The sequence below is a fragment of the Ptiloglossa arizonensis genome, unplaced genomic scaffold (assembly GCF_051014685.1).
Source record: "Ptiloglossa arizonensis isolate GNS036 unplaced genomic scaffold, iyPtiAriz1_principal scaffold0082, whole genome shotgun sequence".
NCBI lineage: Eukaryota > Metazoa > Arthropoda > Insecta > Hymenoptera > Colletidae > Ptiloglossa > Ptiloglossa arizonensis.
In genome coordinates, this window is record NW_027478452.1 from 684,301 (window position 1) to 691,143 (window position 6,843).

Sequence of the window (6,843 nt, forward strand, 5' to 3'; positions counted from 1 at the left end):
GTTTGGAGCAGCAGAAGAGCGTAAAATTTGTGGTCTTCTCAACCATTTCTTAGCTTCAAATTCCCATATCTGGCGAACGGATTGGCCAAACCCAAATTTTCCTGTTGCGTCTAAAAGTAGCAACTCGCCCGATTACAGCGGTATGTCTATTTGTTCCTTAGGCCATTCTGGTTAAGCGTTTGGAGCAGCAGAAGTGCGAAAAATTTGTTGTGTTCTCAAACATTTCTTAGCTTCAAACTGCCATATCTCGCGAACGGATTGACCAAATCCAAAAATTCCTTTTGCGTCTGACAGTAGAAACTCGCCCGATTACAACGGTATGTGTATTTTTTCCCTAGGCCATTCTGGTCACGCGTTTGGAGCAGCAGAAGTGCGAAAAATTTGTTGTCCTCTCAACCATTTCTTAGCTTCAAACTCCCATATCTCGCGAACGGATTGACCAAACCCAAAAATTCCTGTTGCGTCTGACAGTAGAAACTCGCCCGATTACAACGGTATGTCTATTTGTTCCTTAGGCCATTCTGGTTAAGCGTTTGGAGCAGCAGAAGTGCGAAAAATTTGTTGTGTTCCCAACCATCTCTTAGCTTCAAACTCCCATATATCGCGAACGGATTGACCAAACCCAAAAATTCCTTTTGCGTCTGACAGTAGAAACTCGCCCGATTACAACGGTATGTGTATTTTTTCCCTAGGCCATTCTGGTCACGCGTTTGGAGCAGCAGAAGTGCGAAAAATTTGTTGTCCTCTCAACCATTTCTTAGCTTCAAACTCCCATATCTGGCGAACGGATTGACCAAACCCAAATATTCCTGTTGCGTCTGAAAGTAGAAACTCGCCCGATTACAACGGTATGTCTATTTGTTCCTTAGGCCATTCTGGTTAAGCGTTTGGAGCAGCAGAAGTGCGAAAAATTTGTTGTCTTCTCAACCATTTCTTAGATTCAAACGCCCATATCTGGCGAACGGATTGACCAAACCCAAATATTCCTGTTGCGTCTGAAAGTTGAAACTCGCCCGATTACAACGGTATGTGTATTTTTTCCCTAGGCCATTCTGGTTAAGCGTTTGGAGCTACAGAGGTGCGAAAAATTTGTTATCTTCTGAACCATTTCTTAGCTTCAAACGCCCATATCTGGCGAATGGATTGACCAAACCCAAATATTCCTGTTGCGTCTGAAAGTAGAAACTCGCCCGATTACAAAGGTATGTGTATTTTTTCCCTAGGCCATTCTGGTTAAGCGTTTGGAGCAGCAGAAGTGCGAAAAATTTGTTGTGTTCCCAACCATCTCTTAGCTTCAAACTCCCATATATCGCGAACGGATTGACCAAACCCAAAAATTCCTTTTGCGTCTGACAGTAGAAACTCGCCCGATTACAACGGTATGTGTTTTTTATCCCTGGGCCATTCTGGTCACGCGTTTGGAGCAGCAGAAGTGCGCAAAACTTGTTGCCTTCTCAACCATTTCTTAGCTCCAAACTCTCATATCTCGCGAACGGATTGACCAAACCCAAAAATTTCTGCTGCGCCTGAAAGTAGAAACTCCTACGATTATAACGGTATTTGTATTGTTTCCCTAGGCCATTCTGGTTAAGTGTTTGGAGCAGCGGAAGTACTAAAAATTTGTTGTCTTCTCAACCATTTCTTAGCTTCAGACTCCCATATCTCGCGAACGGATTGACCAAACACAAAAACTCCTGTTGCGCCTGAAGTAGAAACTCGCCCGATTACAACGGTATGTGTATTTTTTCCCTAGGCCATTCTGGTTAAGCGTTTGGAGCAGCAGAATTGCGAAAAATTTGTTGTGTTCTCAACCGTTTCTTAGCTTCAAACTCCCATATCTTACGAACGGATTGACCAAACCCAAAAATTCCTGTTGCGTCTGAAAGTAGAAACTCGCCCGATTACAATGGTATGTCTATATTTTCCTTAGGCCATTCCGGATAAGCGTTTGGAGCAGCAGAAGGGCGATAAATTTGTTCTCTTCTCAACCATTTCTTAGCTTCAAACGCCCATATCTGGCGAACGGATTGACCAAACCCAAATATTCCTGTTCCGTCTGAAAGTACAAACTCGCCCGATTACAACGGTATGTGTATTTTTGCCCTAGGCCATTCTGGCTAAGCGTTTGGAGCAGCAGAAGTGCTGAAAATTTGTTGCCTTCTCAACCATTTCTTAGCTTCAAACTCCCATATCTCGCGAACGGATTGACCAAACCCAAAAATTCCTGTTGCGCCTGAAAGCAGCAACTCTCCCTATTACAACGCTATGTGTATTTTTTCCCTAGGCCAATCTGGTTAAGCGTTTGGAGCAGCAGAAGTGCGTAAAATTTGTTGTCTTCTCAACCATTTCATAGCTTCAAACTCCCATATCTCGCGAACGGATTGACCAAACCCAAATATTCCTGTTGCGTCTGAAAGTAGAAACAGGCCCGATTACAACGGTATGTGTATTTTTTCCCTAGGCCATTCTGGTTAAGCGTTTGGAGCAGCAGAAGAGCGTAAAATTTGTGGTCTTCTCAACCATTTCTTAGCTTCAAATTCCCATATCTGGCGAACGGATTGGCCAAACCCAAATTTTCCTGTTGCGTCTAAAAGTAGCAACTCGCCCGATTACAGCGGTATGTCTATGTGTTCCTTAGGCCATTCTGGTTAAGCGTTTGGAGCAGCAGAAGTGCGAAAAATTTGTTGTGTTCTCAAACATTTCTTAGCTTCAAACTGCCATATCTCGCGAACGGATTGACCAAATCCAAAAATTCCTTTTGCGTCTGACAGTAGAAACTCGCCCGATTACAACGGTATGTGTATTTTTTCCCTAGGCCATTCTGGTCACGCGTTTGGAGCAGCAGAAGTGCGAAAAATTTGTTGTCCTCTCAACCATTTCTTAGCTTCAAACTCCCATATCTCGCGAACGGATTGACCAAACCCAAAAATTCCTGTTGCGTCTGACAGTAGAAACTCGCCCGATTACAACGGTATGTGTTTTTTATCCCTGGGCCATTCTGGTCACGCGTTTGGAGCAGCAGAAGTGCGCAAAACTTGTTGCCTTCTCAACCATTTCTTAGCTCCAAACTCTCATATCTCGCGAACGGATTGACCAAACCCAAAAATTTCTGCTGCGCCTGAAAGTAGAAACTCCTACGATTACAACGGTATTTGTATTGTTTCCCTAGGCCATTCTGGTTAAGTGTTTGGAGCAGCGGAAGTGCTGAAAATTTGTTGCCTTCTCAACCATTTCTTAGCTTCAAACTCCCATATCTCGCGAACGGATTGACCAAACCCAAAAATTCCTGTTGCGTCTGAAAGTAGAAACTCGCCCGATTACAATGGCATGTGTATTTTTTCCCTAGGCCATTCTGGTTAAGCGTTTGCAGCTACAGAGGTGCGAAAAATTTGTTGTCTTCTGAACCATTTCTTAGCTTCAAACGCCCATATCTGGCGAACGGATTGACCAAACCCAAATATTCCTGTTGCGTCTGAAAGTAGAAACTCGCCCGATTACAACGGTATGTGTATTTTTTCCCTAGGCCATTCTGGTTAAGCGTTTGGAGCAGCAGAAGTGCGAAAAATTTGTTGTGTTCCCAACCATCTCTTAGCTTCAAACTCCCATATCAAGCGAACGGATTGACAAAACCCAAAAATTCCTGTTGCGCCTGAAAGCAGCAACTCTCCCTATTACAACGCTATGTGTATTTTTTCCCTAGGCCAATCTGGTTAAGCGTTTGGAGCAGCAGAAGTGCGTAAAATTTGTTGTCTTCTCAACCATTTCATAGCTTCAAACTCCCATATCTCGCGAACGGATTGACCAAACCCAAATATTCCTGTTGCGTCTGAAAGTAGAAACAGGCCCGATTACAACAGTATGTGTATTTTTTCCCTAGGCCATTCTGGTTAAGCGTTTGGAGCAGCAGAAGAGCGTAAAATTTGTGGTCTTCTCAACCATTTCTTAGCTTCAAATTCCCATATCTGGCGAACGGATTGGCCAAACCCAAATTTTCCTGTTGCGTCTAAAAGTAGCAACTCGCCCGATTACAGCGGTATGTCTATTTGTTCCTTAGGCCATTCTGGTTAAGCGTTTGGAGCAGCAGAAGTGCGAAAAATTTGTTGTGTTCTCAAACATTTCTTAGCTTCAAACTGCCATATCTCGCGAACGGATTGACCAAATCCAAAAATTCCTTTTGCGTCTGACAGTAGAAACTCGCCCGATTACAACGGTATGTGTATTTTTTCCCTAGGCCATTCTGGTCACGCGTTTGGAGCAGCAGAAGTGCGAAAAATTTGTTGTCCTCTCAACCATTTCTTATCTTCAAACTTCCATATCTCGCGAACGGATTGACCAAACCCAAAAATTCCTGTTGCGTCTGACAGTAGAAACTCGCCCGATTACAACGGTATGTGTCTTTTATCCCTGGGCCATTCTGGTCACGTGTTTGGAGCAGCAGAAGTGCGCAAAACTTGTTGCCTTCTCAACCATTTCTTAGCTCCAAACTCTCATATCTCGCGAACGGATTGACCAAACCCAAAAATTTCTGCTGCGCCTGAAAGTAGAAACTCCTACGATTACAACGGTATTTGTATTGTTTCCCTAGGCCATTCTGGTTAAGTGTTTGGAGCAGCGGAAGTGCGAAAAATTTGTTGTCCTCTCAACCATTTCTTATCTTCAAACTTCCATATCTCGCGAACGGATTGACCAAACCCAAAAATTCCTGTTGCGTCTGACAGTAGAAACTCGCCCGATTACAACGGTATGTGTTTTTTATCCCTGGGCCATTCTGGTCACGTGTTTGGAGCAGCAGAAGTGCGCAAAACTTGTTGCCTTCTCAACCATTTCTTAGCTCCAAACTCTCATATCTCGCGAACGGATTGACCAAACCCAAAAATTTCTGCTGCGCCTGAAAGTAGAAACTCCTACGATTACAACGGTATTTGTATTGTTTCCCTAGGCCATTCTGGTTAAGTGTTTGGAGCAGCGGAAGTACTAAAAATTTGTTGCCTTCTCAACCATTTCTTAGCTTCAAACTCCCATATCTCGCGAACGGATTGACCAAACCCAAAAATTCCTGTTGCGTCTGAAAGTAGAAACTCGCCCGATTACAATGGCATGTGTATTTTTTCCCTAGGCCATTCTGGTTAAGCGTTTGCAGCTACAGAGGTGCGAAAAATTTGTTGTCTTCTGAACCATTTCTTAGCTTCAAACGCCCATATCTGGCGAACGGATTGACCAAACCCAAATATTCCTGTTGCGTCTGAAAGTAGAAACTCGCCCGATTACAACGGTATGTGTATTTTTTCCCTAGGCCATTCTGGTTAAGCGTTTGGAGCAGCAGAAGTGCGAAAAATTTGTTGTGTTCCCAACCATCTCTTAGCTTCAAACTCCCATATCAAGCGAACGGATTGACCAAACCCAAAAATTCCTGTTGCGCCTGAAAGCAGCAACTCTCCCTATTACAACGCTATGTGTATTTTTTCCCTAGGCCAATCTGGTTAAGCGTTTGGAGCAGCAGAAGTGCGTAAAATTTGTTGTCTTCTCAACCATTTCATAGCTTCAAACTCCCATATCTCGCGAACGGATTGACCAAACCCAAATATTCCTGTTGCGTCTGAAAGTAGAAACAGGCCCGATTACAACGGTATGTGTATTTTTTCCCTAGGCCATTCTGGTTAAGCGTTTGGAGCAGCAGAAGAGCGTAAAATTTGTGGTCTTCTCAACCATTTCTTAGCTTCAAATTCCCATATCTGGCGAACGGATTGGCCAAACCCAAATTTTCCTGTTGCGTCTAAAAGTAGCAACTCGCCCGATTACAGCGGTATGTCTATTTGTTCCTTAGGCCATTCTGGTTAAGCGTTTGGAGCAGCAGAAGTGCGAAAAATTTGTTGTGTTCTCAAACATTTCTTAGCTTCAAACTGCCATATCTCGCGAACGGATTGACCAAATCCAAAAATTCCTTTTGCGTCTGACAGTAGAAACTCGCCCGATTACAACGGTATGTGTATTTTTTCCCTAGGCCATTCTGGTCACGCGTTTGGAGCAGCAGAAGTGCGAAAAATTTGTTGTCCTCTCAACCATTTCTTAGCTTCAAACTTCCATATCTCGCGAACGGAATGACCAAACCCAAAAATTCCTGTTGCGTCTGACAGTAGAAACTCGCCCGATTACAACGGTATGTGTTTTTTATCCCTGGGCCATTCTGGTCACGCGTTTGGAGCAGCAGAAGTGCGCAAAACTTGTTGCCTTCTCAACCATTTCTTAGCTCCAAACTCTCATATCTCGCGAACGGATTGACCAAACCCAAAAATTTCTGCTGCGTCTGAAAGTAGAAACTCCTACGATTACAACGGTATTTGTATTGTTTTCCTAGGCCATTCTGGTTAAGTGTTTGGAGCAGCGGAAGTACTAAAAATTTGTTGCCTTCTCAACCATTTCTTAGCTTCAGACTCCCATATCTCGCGAACGGATTGACCAAACACAAAAACTCCTGTTGCGCCTGAAGTAGAAACTCGCCCGATTACAACGGTATGTGTATTTTTTCCCTAGGCCATTCTGGTTAAGCGTTTGGAGCAGCAGAATTGCGAAAAATTTGTTGTGTTCTCAACCGTTTCTTAGCTTCAAACTCCCATATCTAACGAACGGATTGACCAAACCCAAAAATTCCTGTTGCGTCTGAAAGTAGAAACTCGCCCGATTACAACGGTATGTGTATTTTTTCCCTAGGCCATTCCGGATAAGCGTTTGGAGCAGCAGAAGGGCGATAAATTTGTTCTCTTCTCAACCATTTCTTAGCTTCAAACGCCCATATCTGGCGAACGGATTGACCAAACATGAATATTCCTGTTGCGTCTGAAAGTA